At 49.5% G+C, this 23,078-nt stretch overlaps 1 protein-coding gene and 1 long non-coding RNA gene across 2 annotated transcripts in view; one reads left to right on the top strand and one right to left on the bottom strand.

The window, feature by feature from the left end:
* Positions 1-23,078, top strand: part of VPS13D (vacuolar protein sorting 13 homolog D) — a 240,357-nt gene that overhangs the window by 199,009 nt on the left and 18,270 nt on the right. The window lies entirely within an intron of this gene.
* On the bottom strand, positions 1,188-7,505 carry LOC144314925 (uncharacterized). Its single transcript, XR_013380777.1, has 3 exons — positions 6,738-7,505; positions 1,868-6,026; positions 1,188-1,656 (listed from the first exon to the last, which is right to left on the bottom strand). It is a non-coding gene; the product is annotated as an uncharacterized LOC144314925 (long non-coding RNA).

The raw sequence follows: 23,078 nt of genomic DNA, 5'->3' as shown, positions 1-23,078 counted from the left end.
GAGCTTATAATCCTGGGGGCAGGAAAAGGTAGGCGTGGGGGTGGTAGTGAACCCAGAGTCTCCCTGCCCTCGTACCTTCATTTAGTCTGTTTTGCCAGACCGCCTCTCAAAGACAGATTCTTGCTAAGTTTCTCACTAACTTGTCAAGTAGGGGGAAATAAGATTGCATCTGTAAAACATTTTAATCACTATATACTCTGAAAAAGGAAAGGAAGGAGAGAAAGGAAAGAAAGGGAAACTTTTCTTATATTGGGTTTATACAATTCAATGCAAATCGGGTTAACAGCGTTCCTCGTCTCTGTCCTTAGCGGATTTACTCAGATACGTAGAGGAAACTGATGTCTCAGCGAGCACAAAATTTGTCCACGTGGGTCCTTTTAGAACACAGGCTCTCAAAATATGGTGTGAGGACCCCTAGGGAACCTCAGCCTTTCCCAGGATCCATGAGGTCAAACTTGTTTTTTATACATTTAAATAACCATTGTTTTAATAATATTATCTAATGAACGTACGGTGGAGTTTTCTGGAAGCCACACAATGTGTGATACTGCACACAGCGATTGACTGTAGAAGCAGATAAGAGAATGCAGCTGTTTTCTATTAAGCAAGACTTAAGGAGATTTGCAGAAATGTAAACCAGTGCCACTCTTCGCACCTCCTTCCACCCACGCGTATGCGCCAGCCAGCAGGCGCCGTACCGGGCTCCTTCCCCGACGGGATGCTCTGATGCTCCGTCGCCCCGCTGGCCAGTAACACCTGTCGCCAGCGGTGGACTAATGTGGATTCAGCAGCGGGAGCCCCATGAGAGGACGCTTCACCTTGGTGTCCTGCTGGCCCTCGTCCGCCCTCCTGGTTTGCTCCTGACTTTTACTGGGTTTCTTGAGGTAACAATTGGAAAGATTGTGTTACGTACCAGGAGACCTCTCACGATCATTTACCCAGTTCAGTCCCTCACCTTAGCAGCGTGGGGAGTGAGGAGCACCTTACCCCGAAGCCTAAGGTCCATCCTGTCCAAGGCCACTTGCTCCCGCGGGCTCGGCCCCGAGCTGGGTCGGGACCTGGAGGAGTGCGCACTAGGTCGGCGTTTACGTGGCAGAACCTGAGCTCCGCCGCAGCGAGGCTGGTGGAGCAGGACAAGCCCGCGGGATGTGGATGCGCTCCTTTGAACTCTCGGGGGAAACCGGGTTTTATGCGGCAGGTCTGTGTTAACACCAGAGGCAGCTCCTGCTAGATTGTCCCTAAACATACTTCAAACATAGGTGATGCCAGGGGTGACCCAGGCAGCATCATGAAATCCCGGGGACTGCAGGAAACTTCAGAGGAGACTCAGAGCCCAACTTGGCTTGTCTTTGTGGGGAGGGTGGGCCACGGGAATCCTGGGGCCTTCGGACCAGTTGGATCCGATGGAACCTCCCTGCGTGCGCCAGGATGGACAGAGGGCAAAGTTCATCCGTTCTTTAGACTTCCCAGATCCACCGCAGCAGCACAGGCAGGATGGTAATGACTGGCACCTGCCCACTTCCGGAGGCGCGAAAGGCCGGATCACCATGTGGGTGTTCATATCCCTCGTGAAAAGATGAGAGCCTCTGAGACTTACTCTGTTTTTTGCTTGACTTGTTGAGGGGCCCCGTTAGTTCAGTTGGGCTGATTCTAAAACTTTTTTTTTTTTTTTTTAATTTTTATTTTATTTATGATAGTCGCACAGAGAGAGAGAGAGGCAGAGACACAGGCAGAGGGAGAAGCAGGCTCCATGCACCGGGAGCCTGACGTGGGATTCGATCCCGGGTCTCCAGGATCGCGCCCTGGGCCAAAGGCAGGCGCCAAACCGCTGCGCCACCCAGGGATCCCAGTTGGGCTGATTCTAAACGTGAGATGCTCTGATCGGTTGCTTGGTAAACACACTGGTTCAAGTATAGGCAGATTGACAGCAGAGATGCATTAATTGGTGAAGTGTTGCCTTCTCCTGTGTTCCGGGCATATCCTAGGTATTCAGTGCTGAGAATATTTAAATACTCGAGGACAAACTGCTTTGAAGAATCTTCCAGATTCTTGAGAATCACCAAGTTGTTTGTATGTTAATACTTTTAATTTGGTCTCATGCTTATTAAAACAAGTTTCCTATCACTTCCTTGAAGTACCTCTTTATTAGTGACTTGATTTACTGTTTGTTCTTGGAAACCGCAACTTGCATTTGTGTTGTGCTCTATTTTGGGGAGGCTTGGCGGTTTTTCCAACCTTATGAACAGGTCTGTCACTACTCTTTCAAAACTCTTCAATGATCTCTGCTCTTTCTACCTTCTATTGCTAACTATTATTTAATTTCTGTATTAATAAAAACAACGATTTTAAAAAGCTATGACTTTGACCATGATTATCTCACTATAACAAATTTTTTTCTAAAGATTTTATTTATTCATGAGAGACAGAGGCAGAGACACAGGCAGAGGGAGAAGCAGACTCCCTGTGGGTCTTTTAAAATTAAATTGTATTTTGTCAAAGTAGATATATGTCCACCCTTTTAAAAATCAAAAGACTTCTACATGTCTGAAAATAAAAACCACCAATCTCCTGCCCCACTTTTCCCTACCTCTGATTTCTGCTCCCCCAGAGACAACCACTTTCAACACTTTTGATTTGGAAGTATTTGCTTTTGTGTTTCTTAAAAAAAAAAAAAAAAAAAAAAAGTGCTATTTCTTGCTATCATTGGACTTCCTAGTCCCTCCCCTTCTTGTTAGTCTAGGTATATTGTTCTTTTTGGGTTAATCAGTATTCAGTTTTTACGTTATTCTGACTATACCAACAGCATTCCCAGGGAAGCTACCTAGGTTACTATGACTATGTTTCCTTTCTGGTTTCTTTTTTTCTCCTTGGAGTTAGTAACTGCTTTGATTATTGTTGTTTGCTTAGTTTGCCACATGCATATTCCCATTTCATCCTCAAACTCTTACTCACTTTCAGCTTTTCTTGCTCCAAGTGTAGTAAGTCCTTAAGAAAATGTTTTTTTTCTATCTGCCTATTACTAAGTTATCCACAAAGTCTTCTCTGTGTGCTTAAAAATGCATGATGAAGCAGTTTATCGGTGTTCGGATTTTTCTTGCACGTTCCTCCCTCTGGGTGCCCCTGCTCCTGTCCGGACTGACCCGACTGCTCTCTAGAGTTTTTTTCTTCCATTGGTTTGTTTTGGCCTTTTTCTTTCATGAACAGAGACAGTCCTCAGGTGGGTGTTTCTTGACCGTTCTGCTCCTCTTTAAAGCAGAGGCGCTGGTGGGCAGCCCGGAGCCCTATGCGGGGCCTGGGGCCCTCCCGGGCTGGGAGAACAGGGGGCCTGTGGCCTCCAGTCCTGTGTTGAGGAGGAACGGGCTGCAGGTCTAGCTGCTCTTTAGGCTTTTAGCCCATCTTACTGTTTTCACCACCCGACACACTCGCCTCCCTGTTCCTTCCTTTCTGCCCAGGCCGCCCAAGCTGCCTGGTGCCCGAGTTTCTGAAATTTGGTGGGTTTTGCTCTGTGGCTCCCACTCCCAGGCTTACTTTTCAGCACCATGTGTCCATCTGCTTTTCAGCTTCTAGAATATTGTTGACACCTTCTCTTTATCCTTTTGGATTTGTGCCATCTGTATCCCTTTGCTTTCGCGTTAGAGAGGTCTCTGGACTAAATCTGTCATATTTAATCAGGAGCCCTATAACTTGGACTTTTCACTCATTCATTCATCCTTTCTTGACGTCCTTTCCCCTTCATATCCAACCAGTAGCTATGAATTAATGTGGTTTTAGCAAAATCCATCTCCATTATTTCTGTTAGAGCATTCTTTAAGCTTGGTGGTAGTGAGAAATTGAATAATAACGTTCTTGCTGCCACTTTCTGACCTGTGCTGTGATCTAGGCGTTGCTGTAGGGACTTTACATGTATCACCTCATTTAATCAGCACGGCTGCTTCTGAGCAGCGTCTGCTTGGGCGGCCAGCGGCCCTTCCTTCCCGGGAAGGTTTAGAATGCCTCTGGTGAGAAGTCGTGGCTACTCCCAACCCCAGCTTTCAGTCTGGTCTTGGCCTTTAATCTCTCATTCTGTGTGTTGTAAAGAAACAGGTTGTAGAAGGCTCTTGTCAGATCCCAGGAACATGAAAGAAATAGCACACCCCACGGTAGTGACAAGGCCCTGTCACCACCCCTCCTGGAACCATAAAAGCTATTCAGAGGGGCCGGCAGCTGGTGAGCGAGCGTACTTAGATCCTGGGTGCTGATGGGGGTTTTGTAGTTTCCAAGGGAAGTTGCTGAAAGTTTTCTTATCTTGACACTCCAAGGGCAAGAGGTCTTTCTTCAAAGAGAAGCGCTCGTTTCAGAAAGAGATGTGGAAAGAACATAAAATCACAGATCTTCCCCAGTTCTGGAGAAGAAATGGGAAGTAGCACTGTGGTAGCCGGTGTAAAAAGAAACCAAGCGTTGGCAGGCAGCCGGGAGGGGTTCCCGCAACACGGCTTGGTCCCCACGTCGCGAAGCCGGGTTGGGGGCCCCGTGGGCCGCGCGGGCCCTGAGGGGAGAGTCTTCTCAGCCCCGCCACTGGGGCCAAGCGCTGCGCATGGGCCCGTCCGCCCGTCCCCGAGCACCCGGCCAGGTGGGGCGCGAACCCGCGCGGGCCTGCGGCCTTGGGCACGAGCAGCCCTTGACGAAGGTGTGCGAGGCCACGAACTCGCTCTGAACCCGCGTGTGAAGAGCAGGTGATCGCGCGCTATTGTTAGCGTCTGTAAGTGATCCGGCCGTGGGGCCGAGCGGAGGTCAGCCAGCAGCCCCGTGACATGGAAATCTGTCCCGGGGCCAGGTTTGTCGGGTGGGCCTTACGTAGCCAGTGTCTCCAGTCGTTGGCCTGTGCTGCCTGCGGGGCCGCCGCCGGGAGTGAGGGGCCTGGGACAGCTGACGGGCGCGTCCAGCGCTGTGGTCAACAGCTTTGAAAGCATTACGTGGTTTGGACAGCGCTCCCCGGAACAGTTCTGTTTTCCAGACGACGACAGTCCGCTGTCGAGTGCAGGGAGGGCTGTGGAGGGGAGCGTCCGGCCCTCCGGTGGGGCCGCCGGCGCCCTCGGGCCTGTCCCTGAGTCCCGCGGGTCCTGGTGCAGGCCGTCCCTGGGTCCCCGGGTCGGTAAACAAGCGACAAAGTGCTCTCGGGGGCGGGGCTAGAGCTTAAAAGGAAGAACTCGCTCTCGTTTCTGTAGATGCCACGGGCTCTCTGGGCTCTGGAAGAGGCGAGGGGCTCGTTCTAAGTGCTCATCGCCGAATTCGTTTCGGAGCGCACCTTCCCAGTTGTCCTGTTCCCGGAAATGTAGCTCCTGTTGCCTTCTGCTCCTGGGGGATTCGGGGTGTCGCGGGGCGAGGGAGGTGGCTCGCAGGGGAGTGGCTCCAGCTTGGCGATTCACGCGGGACCGTGTGAGACGTCCAAAGTGGTGCGGCAACAAATTTTTTTTCAAAACCTTCTACTGAATCCTAATATACCACAGGCTTTTTTGTGGTGGTTGTGTTAAATCTGGGGATAGGATTCTCAGGATTTTATTGTTATTCCCAAAATGCAGCGCTGGTGCTGACAGAGTGGCGTGGAACATCATTGGATTTATTGTGCCAAAGTGACAGCAGTTGACATTCTTTCAGTGTGTCAGCGTAGGATCAGTTCCTCCTTGACTTGAGTCTCTGCGATCAAAATAACTTATCTGGATGTTCCCTTTGGGTGTTGGAGGCAGCATGGCCTCTTGGCAAGAGGGCACGGTCATAAATCGTGGGACCAGAGCCCTGATTTCAGCCCTGACGTCCCTCTGCCTTGTGGTTTTGGGCCAGCAGCCTATTGTCCCCTCCTTGGGTGAGTCTCCCCACTTCTGAGGGAGCGAGGAGTGAGCGGCATCCTGGCCGGGTCACGTCTGCCTAGCTGAGGTGAATAACTCCCTGAGGAACGGCACTGGGTGGGCTCCTTCGCCATCACGGAGGAAGCTGGGCACAGGGACCAATAAGGAGCCCAGGCAGGACGTATGAAAGCTTGATCATATGTTCTAAAAATAAAAAGGCAGCAGGTTAATCTGAGGCAGTGTTGTACCTAAAATATTCCTGAGCAGCCCTTGGCCCTGGCCTGAACCCCAGCTGGGCTTAGCACCATCGAAGTCCGTTACATCTAATCCCCCAAGGGGTTGAATCTGTGGCCATGCCTGCCCTGTCACTGCCTCCGCCCTCCCTCTGATTCCACGTCTGGGAAAACTGAAGTGGCCCCAGACGCAGCAGCGAGATCACACGGGCGCAGCGTGTGAGGGCAGCCTCCGTACAGCGTAACGTCCGGGCCAGCACACACACACGCACGGCTTCCCGTGTGCTCAGTCACCGCAGTGGCGCTCACTTGACCGTGATGCACCTTCTGTGAGCTGATACCCAAGAAATCAGTGTTTTAAAAGAAAGAACAAAACCTCGATGGAGGGCATTTTACATCAAGAATGGATGTGCGTGGTATGAAAAAGCAAATTCCAAAACATACTCCCTTTCAGTTCCCAAACTGGTATCAGAGTAGTCCTTCTCAGCCCTACACACGATGCTGGAGTAAGTGGCAGTGCCCCGGAGCGCGTGGAGGACGTAACCCGGAGAACCCGGGAGACAAGTATGTGCAGCAGCGAGACTCCGGACAACGTCTCTGGCCTTGGGTGGTGGCGGCTGCTGCTGCACCCTTCTTGGGAGCAACTTGCCTTTTTTGGAGTCAGGCCTCATTGGCTACTTACGATTGTATGTCCCCAAATATAGTCATCCAAGTGACCCCGAGATAAAGTCCCCCAGGAAGTGGGGGCATCCAGATCACTGTGTAGAAGCTCTCAAAGTCCATCTTGGCCCATAAGAGAGTCTCATTCTCAGTGGTGAGCTTTTCCACATGTTAATATGTCAGGGAATCTTGGTGCATTGGGGCTCCTGACGGGCCACATGAGGCTTCAGAAGACCTTCTGTGGGCCCCGGACACCCAGCGGAGACAGGCTTCGTTTCTGAGTACGATGTAACCTGTGCGATGATGTGGGCGTGCGCGGGTGCTTTGTACACTGCCCTGGGAGAGGTGAGGCGTTCTTATGACTAACGACTTCACTGAACCCCGAACGCACATGTGAGTAACTAGAGGCAGATTGAATAGATTACATACTTTTGAGAATTTCCTAAATTAGCCTACCTAACTTTTTCTTGCCCTTTTCTCTTTCCTGACTTCAGTAGTTCTCTGTAACTTTTTTTTTTTTTTAATAAACCCAGAACAAATAGTATACAGTGGAAGAAGTGCCATAGAAACAGGGATTCTCAGTAGCTAGAGACAGTTTTCTGTGATCCATTCATTCCATGGCACCTCCTGTCTACCCAGAAAAAGGTGCTTTGGGCTTTCAAGTGACAGAGTCATTGGCTCATCTCATCAGCACAGGGGACAAGGAAATCTTTGAGGAAAACACAAAAATGTGTGTACAGTTCATTCAGAAATAAACACATGGTAAAAAAAAAAAAGAAAAAGAAAGAAAGAAAAAGAAATAAACACATGGTTAGTTCCCATCAGGAGGCACGACTTTCACCTCCGGATTGAACGCGGCCCACATTTGGAGCAGACCGCTGGCCTCGCCAGACTCCATCCAAGATGCGCGTGTTGTTGCTAGTGTGCTAGTCCTAGTCTAGTACCGTGTCACAAGCTTGGGCCTAGGCTAGCACGGCATAACACTGGCCCCCAAAAAGGCCAAACTGGCAGGAAAGTGCTTCTAAAGCCAGTAGTGACCCCCCTCAGAGGCTCTCCTACCTGGTCCTCTCAGCACGTCTTTGGTTTACTTTTGGCTTAGGGTTTTGTTTTTCCCCTCTGCTCCTCTCACTCCTTGCTCTTTAATGCTTAGACTTTGGTTGGAAGGGTTCTGGCAATCACTCTAGACTCCCAGTAGCCTCATTTAGAGGTGGACCCTCACACCATGCTGGTTCACATGATGGACCGTGGGTTGGCAGCTCACCCCTTGGAGAGCCTGCATTCAGATGGCGTCCTCTGGGATTAAACTCCAAAACTGAAGCGAAGGCCTGCCCGTCAGGCTGATTGTTCCACCCTTTGTGTACTAATCGGAGATACTCCAGATCCAGGAGAGAGCTCGTGGGCAGACCCAGGACCTTCTCCGGTTTGAGGACAGGACACCGGATCCCCTGCTGCCTCCCTTCGGAGCGTCCCAGCCTTGTAGCCAAGGGCTGGAAAATGAGTACTTTTTCCTGGATCAGTATTAAAGCTCAGACCAGCTACCAGTCAGTGTTTGCGTTCTCGTCCCCTGCGGGCCTGGGAAGACTGGAGCGTATGGCGGTGGGCCGTGGCTCCTTTTCATGCTCTGAGGGTAGGCTTGCCCTGACGGTACCCCCGAATTCACACGTTCACCTGGAGGTGCGCCCCAGGAAGACCCGGTTGCCGTCTCAGAGATGGTTTAGCAGAGATCAGACCGGAGATTTTGCTTTCGTGAGAACCAAGTGCAGTCATACGTTCAGGAACAGCTCCGGGCCTATATGTAGGGCCCAGGGCCTGCTGGGATGGGGTTTTACACTTGGGCTGTCCTTTTGCCCTTCCACTGAACTCTTTCATTTCAGTCATGAGCAAACAGTCAGCGCCTGAACTAACAACCCTGCAGTCCTCCAGAGCACGGCTCGCTTACAGTACCGAACAAAGGGAAGGAGGGCCGCGTGGGCCGGCCCAGGCCAAGGAATGCGGCTTCAGGGTTCTGCTCCATAAATTTAACCAGCACGACGAAAAGGAGATAATATGAGCCTTCGTGATGATCTGAAAGGGGGAGGTTCTGTGTCCCATTGATTGCGGTCTGGCCCAGCGCCAGGCCCAGGCCTGACCGACAGTTGAACCATATCGTTAAGGCGTGTAACACAGCTCGAGTCTTGTACGGCCGCCAACGAGTACATGTCCACAGGGCAAACGTTTATAAGGAGCTGGGCCGGCCGTCCCGGTTAACCCTCTCACGCCGCGCGAGGGGCCGCCCGCCCGCCCTTCGGCACTCGTCCGGCCCGGGCCACGGCGGAGCCGCGTGTGTCCTCCGTGCACACGGCGCCTGGGGACGAGGCGGGCCAGAGGCGCTGTGGAGAGCGCTTCCCTCGGGAGCAGCCCCCCCCCCCCGAAACGGGACACCGCGGCGCTTGATTCAGCGGAGCCCCGTGTTTGCGGTATAATGTTGCCGAGGGAAGCGGGGCTGACAGCGCAGGAAAGCCAGCCGTGTCCCCTCCGCGGGGCGGGCGCGCTCGGGCCGCTCTGCCTTCCCGCCCCGCAGTGACACCGCCAGGGCCGAGCCCGAGGGCCCCGGCCGCGGGCGCCACGGAGGGAGCGGGTGGGGACACCGCGGCCTGGGCTGTGCGCAGCGAGGCCGGAAGCCCCGCCTGTGCTCAGAGACCGAGGAAAGCAGCGGGCCGAGGGGTGCCTGGTGCCCTCCATCCCTCGGCCACACTGGGGGCCGACGTGTCTTCTGTCCGCACCGTCCAGCAAGACCTACGTTTCTGCCCTTTCCAGAGAGCTGGTGTGCGAGGGGCCAGGCGTCAGGTGCAGACCTGTGTCCCGGCGATGGAGCTCCGGGTGCCCAACGCTTAGGCCTGCACACACTATTCTAAGCATTTTATTTGTATCTGTGTTATTTATTTATTTTTTTAAAGACTTATTTATTTATGAGAGACACAGAGAGAGAGAGAGAGAGGCAGAGACACAGGCAGAGGGAGACGCAGGCTCCATGCAGGGAGCCCGACGCGGGACTCGATCCCGGGTCTCCAGGCTCATGCCCTGAGAGGCATGGCAGAGTAGGCGGCGCTAAACTGCTGAGCCACCCGGGTTGCCTGCATTTTATTTTTATATGTTACTGTCAGTACAGTTTCTTTTTTTTTTTTTTTTTTTTTTCATTTATTTATGATAGTCACACAGAGAGAGAGAGAGAGGGGCAGAGACACAGGCAGAGGGAGAAGCAGGCTCCATGCACCGGGAGCCCGACGTGGGACTCGATCCCGGGTCTCCAGGATCGCGCCCTGGGCCAAAGGCAGGCGCTAAACCGCTGCGCCACCCAGGGATCCCTGTCAGTACAGTTTCATTTTCACAGCAGCCCAGTGACATGGGCACTTTATATGCCCTATTGACAGGTGAGAAACACGAAGCACAGAAAGGTTATGTGACTGGTTTAAGATCCTAAAGATAGGGAGAGGGAACCAGATTTTGAAGCCTGGCAGTGTGAGTGCAGAGCACACATTCCTAACTTCTGTGCTGCTTCGGGATCATCTCTTGGTCTTCCCCATCAAAAGACTTCCTGACTTAAAGCTGAGGCTTCTTGGGGCGCCGGGGTGGCTCAGTGGGTTAGGCATCTGCCTTAAGCTCAGGTCATGATCCTGGGGGCCTGGGATCGAGCCCCACGTCGGGCTCCCTGCCTGCTTCTCCCTCCCTCCCAATAAATAAATAAAATCTTTTAAAATGAATAAATGAATAAATGAATGAATGAATGTGAGGCTTCTTACCAGGTCTCATGACCCACTTCCTTTCAACTCTTGGATATGGCTATGGAGTGTGGGAACAGGCCTCTGACCCAGAAGATATGGGAAAGGATGCCAGTGCGGTTGTTGGGGGAATGGGATATGTGTGTGTTTTGGGGGCCGCAGAGGTAGTTTCTGTAAACTTTGGATCTCATCACGTGAAGGATGCTTATCACATTCACTCCCCCCTACCAACTTAACCTAGAGACAGTGCAAGAGGACCAGGAGAGACCCTTGTCTGCTGGCATCCATGCTTGGAGAACCTCCTCACTGACCTTTGTGCCTAGGAGTGTCCCAGCTCCTCCCTCCCGTACCCCCCACCCCCACCAGTGATAAGCCTGCAGCCTTCCAATGCAGAATTTGTCCGTTTCACAAACCAGCAGTGATACATCCTGGTTCCACCCCGCCTTTGCTCTGCCATCCAGCAGAAGCCGTCCTCACCAGCTGGTCACCCGGGAACTGCAGCTGCTACACGGTACAGGAAGCCTTGGAAGGAGACCGTCCAAGTAGTATGTGCTGTAACTTCCTTTTCATGGCCAAGGCTAGCTTCTGCTTACTTTGGTGCTATGGGGCCTGAAAAAAATGCTTTTAGGGGTAGGAGCGCCTGAACGGCTGGCCTGCACAGAGGTCATTGGATTCCCTTCAGTTATGCTTCCTATGGTCAAGGTGCCTCAGAATCCTGGGTGGAACTTATGGTGTAGACTCCACAGAACAATTGCTAAATCCAAAGTTTAGCAGACCTTGGTACTAAATATCTCTTAAGGGCACCTGTTTGGAGGTTCTCTTTGTCACCTATTTGAATGCATTTGACATCAAGGCGCTGTGCTGTACCTGGCCTTTTGAAGTATGCTGAGAGAGTAGCAAGCAGTTAAATTGTAGGAGGAAATTCTGCTTTTTCAAATTGTTTTTGTTCAGTTTAACAATGATTGGAGATGCCATGAGGTAGCCAGATGATCCACTAACTAGGATTTATAGAAATTTTTATTTGCAAAGATTTTAATACAACGTTTTAGGAAGTTTCAGTGCTTCATGTACCATTGCAGAAGGAAGTCCAATGTGAGCCTTTGACTCTGAGTGACCCTCTGGAAGGGGAACGATGAAAAGCAGCTGAAGAGTCGCCTCTTGTCTTATGTGTGACTCACCCTTCTTTGTCTGCATCAGGGTTGTCCCAGGCCTGCCTGCTTCTCTCCACCCCGAGGAGCTTGGTCTTTGGAAAGCCACATGCCTGCTCCCCCTACCTGCCTCTACCTCGAGGTCCCGAGGGAGAAACCAACCATCAGCTGGCAGGAGAGGCTAGAATAGAGGTTGTGTATTCGCCGTTGGCAGAGTAGGGAGACATGCTGTCACTTCTGCTCTGGGGAGACAACCAGACGCACCTGCTTTTCCCAGAGGTGCAGTGAGACTCAGGCAGAGAGGCTGGTGCCGAGTGCTGATGGGCCTGTGCTTCTTGCAAGCCTGTGTCCCAGTGCCTGGGGAGGCCACTTGCAGAAAGCACATGGTGGAGGGGGCTGGCCGAGATCCGAGAGGACTTCATTCCACTGTCCCCTCTGTCTGAAAGGATCTAGCATCTTTCCCTGCTGCCTCCTGGGCTCCCAACAAGCTCTAACACATGCTGAATCCACATTTTTTTCTAGTCCTGTACAGGCAAGCCCCAGTCCGACAATTCAAATGGGCTCAGTCTTGTTGGTTCTTGTTTCCCAGGAGGACAAGGTGCTCTGAAGGTTTGGCGTCGACTCTGACCCAGGGGGTGCGTCTGCTTTTTGCGAAGGCATAGAAATGCACCTGAGATGACCCCGTGCCCTTTTCTTTCATTTTTTGAATTCTCACCACCTGGACCATTAATTCTGCTTTCAAAGGGGGATGGGGAAAGGAGAACATTTCAAAGCAAAACTGATTTGGTCTGTGAACTGGCTTGTCTTCTAGGTTGTACTTCACCCTGATGAGAATCAGAAAGGACAGTCTATAAGCCCCTGAAATGCAATTTCCAGTGAAACCCGAACTTCACTCTAGTGGCTCTGCAGCTGGAGAGCCTCAAAACCAGTTCCAGATGTTCTCTCTCCCCGTGTTCGCAGGAAGGAAATTTCGGGCAAGCTGGGAGGCAGACTGCTCTTGCTTCTGCCCATTCTGAGAGTGTTCCTTTTGCAGCCCCTGACTTGCCTCACAGGACTTGTGTAGGGAGAATGCTGTGAGCACCTGGGCTTCAGCCAGGTCCGCCACCTCCCACTCATCCGTCAGGGCACGTTGCTCTGAGCTGGCCGCCTGCTGCAAGCGAGAGAAGCCCTGGCTCTGCTGTTCAAGGTCAGAAAGCAAGATAGGGCTGGAAAAGGAAGTCAGATGGGCTGGGAAGGTAGCCTCCTGCAGAGGACCCTCAGGTTCCCAAAACAACCCCAGTGGCCCTCACCACCATCAGTACAGGGTGGGCTGTGCCTCCCGGCCTTGGAGGATGCAGTGGCGGAGGATAGTAGTGGTCAATTCATTGCCCCTTTCCTCTTGAGAAATCTCCACTCGGACTGCTCCTTATTCCAGAAGAAACCGATTCTGGATGAAGCCTGGCCATTCTGACTCTTTCTAGTCTGTATCCAGCCCATGCTTGTGGACAGTATGTGATGGAAATTTGTACTCATTTGTGCTTTAGACGTTTTGGTGTTTGAGACTCTGCGCCCTGAATCATCTTCTAAAGAATAGTCCTGTCGTTTGAGTTTGAAAATATGTACAAATGTGAGCTGTTGCGGAAATTCAAACGTTATATGAGCCCTTACAGTGTGTGGACACTGTTCCCAAAACCTGCAAGGTACCTCGTCGTAGCAAACCATTGAAATAGATACTGTTATTCCCATTTTAAAGAAGAAAAGAAAAAAAACTCAGTCGCACTGGCCATTGATAATCACCAAAAGGCTAACAGTTGCACCTTGGGCAGGTATCTCTGTGTGTACATAGATATGTGTGTGTGTATGTGTGCGCACACGTATATGATTTTACATGAACAGGAGCACATACCTTGTTCACAGTGACGCTGGGACGTCTTTCCATTCCAGAAGTAAGTCATGATTTCTAACATTTATATAATATTAGATTGCATAGGGGATCCCTGGTGGCCAAGCAGTTTGGCGCCTGCCTTGGGCTCAGGGCGTGACCCCGGGTCCTGGGATCGAGTCCCACGTCGGGCTCCCCACAGGGAGCCTGCTTCTCCCTCTGCCTGTGTCTCTGCCTCTCTCTCTGTGTCTCTTAAAATCTTTTAAAAAGTATATTAGATTGCATATATACAATAATACACTTACCTGTTTTGAAACACATGACACGTTGCCTTCTAGGAAGTTGAAATGCTCTGTGCTCCCACTCACAGTGCTTGAGGGGACCCGTTTCTCTGACCCTCTGCCAGCCCCGGCTGTTCACTCATTCGAGCTCCAGCCAAGAGTTTTATGAAGTGAATCCTCTACTAAAGAGCAAGGCACTGTGACTCTTACAGGTCCCCGCTGACCTGATCTGAGAGAACGAGTGCTTCCATGTTACTGCACACGTTTCTTTGATAATGACGGGTGTGGACGCATCTTTTCCTACTTCCGCTGGCCATTTGGATTTCCTGCTTGGTGAATCCCTTTTGCACATTCGTCTCCCCAACCCTGTCCCCAGCCCTCAAGATCAGAGTTTGTCCCCTCTCCTCCTCTCTTGGACCGACCCTTCCAGTAGTTGTCATTTAACTCGTTTCTCCTCCATATTAGTACGTATCTTTCTCCCGAGTATTAATGACATTTGGGTTAGTCATTGTGTGAATCCCTGTGAGTTAACGCCTGTACCTCCACTGTAGGGGAGGAGAGCTGTCACCGCCCACAGTTCTCCAGGCAGGTGCTTCAGCGTTGAGAATGAGGCTTCAATCAAACATCTTAGGATCGTACGTGGAGTGGTCTGCTGGCCAGCTCTTACCTTGTTCGTTTCCTCCGATTCCTCAGTATTCGGTGGCCACTCGTTCCTGTTTGTAAAACCTGGCAGATTAGCACTGATGCTGCATCTTGTCTTCTTACAAATCTTGCTCCGCCTGTAGGCAGGACCCAGCTGGACGCCAGGCCTTCCCAGGAAGCCCCTAATGCCCTCTGTCTGTGGGGCCAGACTTCTTAGCAGTCTCATCAGTGAGGCATTTTCTAGGTTTCTCCTCCACCCATGTCAAAGACGTCAGCCTTGCCTTCCCCACTGGACTATAAGCTTCCTGCGGCCACGCTCTGCCTTCTTTGGCATCCCTCTGGGATGTCCAGAATGCTCAGTACAGTGATGGGTCAGAGTATTTACTAAAGAGATTTACATCAGCACTCAGGCTGGTAATAAGTTTACTGAGTCCAAGAGCATCAGAAAGACCCAAGATCAGGTTTGGCTTTGCCACTTACCAACTGAATGGCCTTGAGCAATCTTGATAATCTCCCGATTTCCTCCTCCATGAAATGGAACACTAATTTAAAAAATTCCTATCAGAATGTTGTGAAATCAGCCTGTCCCATGTATCGTCAGCACCGTAAACGCAGCTGTGGGGACACGGTGTGGACCGTGGTGGCCCAGCCGTCTTTGTTCTGGTGTCTGTCACCAAAGGCTGATGGGAAGATTGTGGTCAAGGTGGCAGTGGAAGTTCCTCCATGGAGTACCCTTAGAGGCTCTTTGTGCTCCTCTCTGTAAAAGACTGGCTGTTGAATCTGGCTTTTTCCAACACGGAGCCTTATAATCATTCAGGGACTCAACACGATGCCACAAGTTTAAAACATGTAGTTTCTCTCTCATGCTGTGCCAGTTTTTCTTAAATGTTAGTGTGAGCGCCTGTGCTTCTGTGTGCACGTGCACGCGTGGGGCGGGGGCGGGGGAGGAGAGGGAGAGAGGTGCTTGGAAGAAATAAAGATGGGGTTGGGTTTTGCCGAGCATGACAGCTATCATCTCCGGTAGCCTTTAAGCATTTTACCAAATGGACATTAATTGGTTTCCTTCTGTTCTATTTTTATATTATAGTCATTTTAATGTATATGGAGCCAACTCCTTCAAATGAGACATTTTGTCATTAAAACATGTTATTTAGTTTAACCGCCCTGGGCCCAGCTTCAGCAGCATTGAGGACTGTGGAGGAGGGTCCGGGTGCTTGTTCTCCCATGACCTAACCGCAGCAGGCTCTAACCCACATGTGCCAAAACCAAGGCCGCCGGCAGCCATGTGTCATCTGCATTGTGAGCTTGGCACATCCACCTCCTGGTGCCAGCTCCTGCCCCTCCTTGCCTACCTCTGGTGGCCCTCAGCCCTGCTGTGGCATGTGGCATAAGAGCCTTCTGGCCCACGTCACCCTTGTGTGCTGATTAGACAGGAATCCACAAATCTGTTGAGTGCAATGTTTAATGTGACACAGATGTGGGACACACTGCAGATCTTTCTGCTTTACAAATTTTCAGCTTTTTGCATTTCATCAGTGTTGCTTATTATTTACAGAATGTAACTTGAGACAGCAGAACAGATTGTAATTTTTAAAAAAGGTTTGGGGGGTGATGGGGCCGCAGGGGATCTGGGAGAAAAAAATCCAGTAGTGTGGAATGTTGTTTGCTGTCCAGACCAAACAAACCAGTTTGCCAAGGGTTGATGGACTATGGCAAGCAGTCCCATTCATGTTCACACTGGCAGCACTTAATTATAAGGCAGCGTGACCTTCTTATCGCCAAATAAAGAACAGTCTTTTGTCACCAGGTTGAATGTCATGGCACCAGGCAGACGTGTACCTTTAGTAGAGGCACCGGCAGGTATCGCCGAGCTGCCAGCTTGTGTTCTGCTTCCTTCCTGTCCGAAGAGAAAGGACACCATTGTACCCACTCCCCACTCAGACACGTGGATGTTCTCCTTGCCTTATTCCTGCTCTGGCTTTATACCCAGCCACTGTGGCAGAACAAAGAAAAATCTCTTCTTTTGCCTGAAAAATCCAAGATATTCTTGAGGACATCGGAATGATGGCCAGAGCCAGTTTGACACACATTCAAAGAGAAGGTGCCCTCTCCTGTTTGTGGAGGGGCAGATTTGACTAAGGGTGACCTTGGCTTCTGAGACAGCTCAGCCATAGGTTACGTTAAACTTGATGACAAACAATAAAAAAGCACCAGCTGGTCAGCAGGAAGATGAGGAGAAGTAGGTGACTGAGCTCATGAAAGCCATGCATTAAAATCCTTTGAAGAGAGTTCTCCTTGGAATTTGAGCTGGTGCAGAGAACCGGTCATCTTGGTCAGAAGGTTCTGAGCTGCGGAAGCACCGCGGCGTGTCGAGACCAGATGAGACTGGGCCTCCGAGCAGTTTCCAGAATACCAGGCCCCACTGCTGGAGAAGTGCACAGGGCGCGGTCTCCCAGGGCCCCCAGGCAGCTAGCCAGTTGCTCCCTGGGAGAGCACCACCGTGGCCCTAACTCTCTAGGCCCTCACTCTCCAGCGTGCCTGTGCCCCAGGGCTTCCTGGGTCGTCCCCAAGCCCCTGACTTTCCTGGCCTTGGACTGCCCCTCCGCTCCCTGGGCTCCAGCAACAGCAGCTCCAGCTCTCCTGCCTCCAGGGCTGACCCAGCCTGTGGCCGTGGCTCTGTCCATTTAACGTGTACGCCTGTGCCAGGAACTGTACTAGGGGCTGGGCCGCAACGGCGTTGGAAGCGACCAAAACCTCTGGCTCCACATAGCTTCTGCTCGACACGTAGCTCACTCTCCAGGCCGCGGCCGGCTTCGGCACGAGAGCCCCCCTCCCTGGAAGAGGTTGGTGGCTGGCAGGGGGGTGTGTTGTCCTCCCAGGGCCTCAGAGTGACCCTTCACCAGGCCAGGCCGAGCGCAGGGCCTGAAGCAGAGCCTCTTTGTCCCGGGGAGAGTGTGGAAGCTGTGCGGAAACTTTGATTCTCATGACCAGTGTTAGTTCATCTTGAGGCATCTTCTCCCATTCCCTCGTTCTCCTTTTTCAACCCCCCACCCCCCCGCCCCGCCCCTCGCAGCCATAGTCTGATAGTTGAAGGGAAGGACCTATGGAACTCCCAGCCCAGGTGAACAGGTGGCCTTGAGAAAACCAAACAAATCACAAACAGGCCCGTTTTAGGGATTGGGTGTATTCAGGGTATCTTGCAGACGTCTTTAGAGAAAGCGTTTTGCTGCTAAAACTATTCTTTAAAAACCTCTGCTATGATGAATTTTATTAATGGCAATGTTCTAAGACTATCCATTCCAATGGTAAGAATTTGCCACTGGGTGTGATTCAGCAAGCTGTGAGGTGGATTAGCTCTAGCTCTTGAAGGTCGGTTCTTTAAGCACATGGGGTGGATGGGTGAGTGAACGCTCAGGCCCTGTTCCTTCAGCGCACACCCGTGCATCCAAACATTTGATGTATTCCTTGTGAGCCCTTTGTACCTATTCAGTAAATCATGTGTCCGTAGTGTTTTTCAGGCTTAAAATTTAAATCTGAACTTTGAAAGTTGTGCATTTTGGTATTTTCCATTGACTGAACACCTGAGGGTTCTGAATAAGGGTAAGGGAGAGACAACTTTTATAAGTACTTACTGTGTGCCAGGCACTGTGCTGTGTACTATTCACATATTAAATATCTCAACATTATCAACCAAGTAAGTATTCCCATTTATTGATAAACTGAAGCTGCCAGCAATCTAATAACTTCTTCAAGATCACTCAGCTAATAAGTGAAAGGACTTGGATTCTAGTCCATCTTTAGACTGTGTTTGTCTTTTTCCAAAGCCTCATGTTCTTCTCAGATGACCAGTCTCCTAAATTTCATCTCTCTCTTAAAAGAGATCAACTTTTGGGAGAAAGTAGATAATATAAAGATTTAAATAAAGAAATTAGTAATCAATTGCCAGAAATCCATCAGAAAAGATCTGGTGTATTTGGCTTAATCAGTTTGTGATCATTAACATTTGCACTTAATAGCCATAAAATCAAGTTTATCAGGAATTGTGTGTTTTGTCCCAGGTAAAATATCTTGGGATTGACATTTGAGGTGACAAGTTAGTAAGGAATTTGTCCATGGTTTGAGGGATTCTTGTAAGCACTACACTCTGGTTCAGAATGCTGTGCTTAGAACACAAATGAAGCTGGTGTTGGTCATGTTTTTGTGATGATGTTGAAAGTTGCAAAAACCACTTTATAAGCTTTTTTTTTTTTTTTTTTTTTTTTGAATGGATGCAAAAAAGGCATCTTAGGAAATCTGAGGCTGTTGGGCTGTCATCTATCTCACTATAACATTATCCACTTGATTGGAATTCTTAATGAAGCCAGCTGGCTTTGCCCCCCCTCCACCCCCCGGCCCCCCACCTCCCCGCACTCCCCGCCCTCTTGAACAGGTAGGCTTACCCGAGGCAGTTAGTTGCCTAGGAAAAGAACCTTTGAGCAATGTTGTTCTTAGAGGTTAAATCCCAGTAGGCGTATCTGTTGGCATGAGTCCTACCAGCTGTCACAGTTGCAATGTCATGGGGTCCCCAAAACATGTGTTAGGTTATAGGAAGCCTTGACCCCTATAAACAAGTCAGGTGTGAATCCCACTGATGAGAGAAAGCCCAGCCCAGGAAACGTTGTCCCCACGGCAGGACGTCAAATTACTAAAAACTTCACGGCGATAGTAATATAATTTCTAACGATTTCATGAATCAGCATCTTACCCACATTTTTCCATTGCGACAATACAATACAGATTTTGTGTGTTGTTCCACATACGACTTCCGAACTCTAGAGAGAAGGAAGTAGAATGTTAACAAAAAAGCAAAAGGAAAGGGAACTATTTCTGTCTGAAGCAGTTTCCCCACGAAGAAAACCTAATCAGAAAGATTGGCTGTTGGACCCTAGCCTGTTCCTAGCCCATCTTCGGCAACCTAAGCTAGGTAAAGGCCCACCTTGTACACCATCATCACTCTCCACATATCCATCCTCGCCGCCACCATCATCACAGGCAGCATTTCATTGATTGTCACATACCAGGCACTTTTTTGAGCACTTAGATGCACTCTTTACTCCTCACAACAGCCTCATTATTATCATCCCCGTTTTATAGAGGAGGAAGCCAAGGCCCCAAGAAGTTACACAACTCACCATAGGTCACAGTTTGTAAGTAGTGGAACTGGGGTTCCAGCCAGGCAGCCTGGCCACAGAGCCTGGGCTCTCTCCTGGTGCCCTACACACCCCCCCTCCCCCCCACACACACACACACTGCCTGCCGCATGAGAATCACCTGCTTATGTTTACCTTCTACATTAGACTCCAGCAAAGTCCCTAGAAACTTGATTCATCCCTGTCTTCCAAAAGGCCTGGCGCTGGCCTATGCGTGTGATAGCTTAGGAAAAGTCATTACATGGGGTGGGTAGATGGGGGCAGAGGCAGACACAAGCCATTCGCAAGGCTCTGAGCAGGCTCGTTTTTTCTGGCCGCCTTAGTTTGGATCCTCAGTTTCATTCTGCCCAACCTATTTTTTCATGTGTTCAAATTCCAAATTGTCGTAGCAAATATTTGGTGCAATTTTCTGGGTTCAAGGTTTAGTGCAGCCAGAGCTCAGCAGTTATTATTAAACCAATGGATTAAATGCTGTCTCTGAGTGGGTTCTAGAAAGTGGATTTCTGTTTGTCATGGAACACGGGGGCTGGAAATTTCTCCTGTAAACTGAGCCAAACTTTAGAGGCTGTCATCCTCTCGTGGAATCTCCTCTGATTACAGTGTCCACTGAAAGGAGTAAAATCTGTGGAGGAAAAAGCCTTTCCCACTTAGTTTTTGGATGTGGGGACAGTAGGGACAAGAAGGCTAGAGGTTAGAGATGAGATGGAACTGATGACGTGGCGGGCTTCTTCAACCCCCAGACGCCATACTGGGTATTGGAGGCACTTTTAACCAGTTTGTACACTCCAGTGCAGAGTATTGTTTAGACAGACCTTTGAGACCTTTTAGAGAACTGACAAATGTTTGGTTGAACCATTCGGTCGAGCATGTCATCCATTAACAATATTTGAGGAGATAGTCTGGGTTGACCTTCTGTTCTGAGCTTAACTGTTTGTGCTCAGTTGAGCACAGTATATATCTGTGAGATATTTAATTAAAACAAAAGTCTTGGACACACACATAAAGTAAATGCAGGCACAATCCATCACTCCGTTGGGGTCAGTACGCACAGCCCCTGAGGAAGATGGCAGTCATCAGTCGAATAAACATTCTATTGTACTAGGAAGTCATGTGTTTGACACATACAGTTTCTCCTCATTTACTGATTGTTTTTGAACCTTCCTTGGTTGATAGACATTGGCCATGATGAATTTTGCAACCGACTAATAGCTTAACTTACGCTGTATAGGGGTGTGGCTCTGTGTGTACAGCATCTGTCTTCAACTAATAGAGCTATGACATAGTTACTCATCATATAAGCGAAGAACAAATAATGGCTGGCCAACTGTTGACCCCCAGGCTGAAAGGCAAGATCAACCCAAGTGGAATTGGTTAGATCTCCTTGTGTCACCTTCTTTGGATTTACTGTTGCCTAAAGAAAATGACATGGATTGTTTGCATTATCCTCATCTTTGGTTTTGGGGCCTCCAGTGTATGTATGTCAGATAGCAGTGGCCAGATTGTGTATTGATCGTGCTCGCTGGGGGGATATCTGCTGTGTATCAGCCACTGTATCAGCAGCCCCTTCCCTGGGGGAAGAGTCGTCCGTGCTGTGCAGCCGACTCTCTGACATTTTCATGGAGTTCAAAGCTCAAGTTCATTTGGTGCTGACATTTTGGATTAGCTGGTTGACTGGAAGGCCTGCTTCTTTCTATACACTGTGAAATTTATAAACCGCAGCAGCTGAGAGCTTAAGATGGCCGACAAGCCCCCAGCTGGCAGCAATTAAATACACCACAGACCTTTGGCTAAACAAAGGCTTGTGGAGGCAGAGTCGCTGCATAGGCACTAAACGGACTCCTGTTCTAAACCATCTTTCATGCCAAGTGTCAGAGACGCTGTCAGCTAATGAGAGGGGAATGGGCAGGGTTTTGCCACCCCTTGTGTTATGGAGGATCCTTTATCCCCAGAGCTGGAGTGCGAAGACCCTACCCAAGCAGCAGCACATGCAGACAGCACAGGTGATCAGGAGACGGGGCAAGGCAAGCGGGGGAGGCCAGAGGATGGTCCAACAGTACTGGGCCAGCGTACCTTAGAAGTTGACCCTTCGACTCTAGCATCCGCACACAAGGCGCCACAGCTACTCCATTTCTTGTATTGGACACCATCATCCTCTAGATTGAAAATGAAAGGTGGGGATGAGAAGAAGAAACAGGAGGGGCACCTGGGTGGCTCAGTCAGTTAGCATCGAACTCCCTGCTGAGCAGAGCATCTGCCTCTCCCTCTGCCCAACCCCACTCATGCTGCCTCTCTCTCTCTCTCTCTCTCTCTCTCTCAAATAAATAAAATCTTTAAAAGCAAAAACAAACAAACAAACAAAAAACCAGGATGCCATTTTATACCCACTCAAGCAGCAAAAATTTGAAAATTGAGATCAGTATTTTTGAACATGCAGTTTAAATTTAATTTAAATTAATTTTTTAAAGTTCAGTTCCAAATAAATAAATAAGTAAAAATTTAGTTCCGTGGTCACACTAGCAACATTCCAGTTGCTTGTAGCCATACGTGACCGGTGGCTGTGTGTTATTGGACAATGCTGTCCTAGATGATACAAGCTTGGAAAAGAAAGAAATCACGAGGCTCTCTTACGTGCATTGCTGGAGGAGTGTAAATTGATTCAGCCAGTTTGAAAACAACTTAAATTGTCTTGTTAGGTAACATTCATGCCTGGTGATCTAGCAAATGCCTCCAAAACATATATATATATGTTTGTGTATATATATATATATATATATATATATATATATATATATATATATACAAAGCAACTATTGCCTGCCTATGTTCACCAGGAAACATGTACAGGAATGTTCATAGCAGCCTTGTTTATAATAGCAAAACCTGGAAATAACTTGTGTACCATCAATAGGAAAACAGATGAATGGTAGTGTATCCATACAATGGGATGATAATAAAAAGTAGATACAATAGATGGATTATATATGCACACAAAAGAATGGCTGAATCTTAGCTGGATGACTTAAAAAGAAGTAGTAAGTCCCCAAACATAAGAAGGTAGTGACATCCTTTTTCAAAAGCCTAAAACAACTAAAACCAAAGAATATAACAAGACTATACCAGAGCATATGTTGAAATATAATAAGAAATATGTTGAAATATAATAAGACTACATGAAGAGGTGCCTGGGTGGCTCAGTCAGTTAAGCATCTGCCTTGGGCTCAGGTTATGATCCTAGGGTCCTTGGATCGATCCCCATGTCAGGCTCCCTGCTTAGAGGGGAGCCTGCTTCTCCCTCTCCCTCTGCTCCTCGCCCCTGATCGTGCTCTCTCTCTCTCTCTCTCTCAAATAAATAATCTTTAAAAAAAAAAAAAAGGCTAAATGAAGAAGAAAAGCAAAGGAACGATAAGTACAAGATTTAGAATAGGGGCTGTCTTAGGTGGAGGAGGAACGGAGGGAGACGGAGAGGGAACAACAGAAGACCACA

Source organism: Canis aureus, chromosome 5, assembly GCF_053574225.1.
Source record: "Canis aureus isolate CA01 chromosome 5, VMU_Caureus_v.1.0, whole genome shotgun sequence".
Classification (NCBI taxonomy): domain Eukaryota; kingdom Metazoa; phylum Chordata; class Mammalia; order Carnivora; family Canidae; genus Canis; species Canis aureus.
This window is presented reverse-complemented; position numbering and strand designations above follow the sequence as displayed.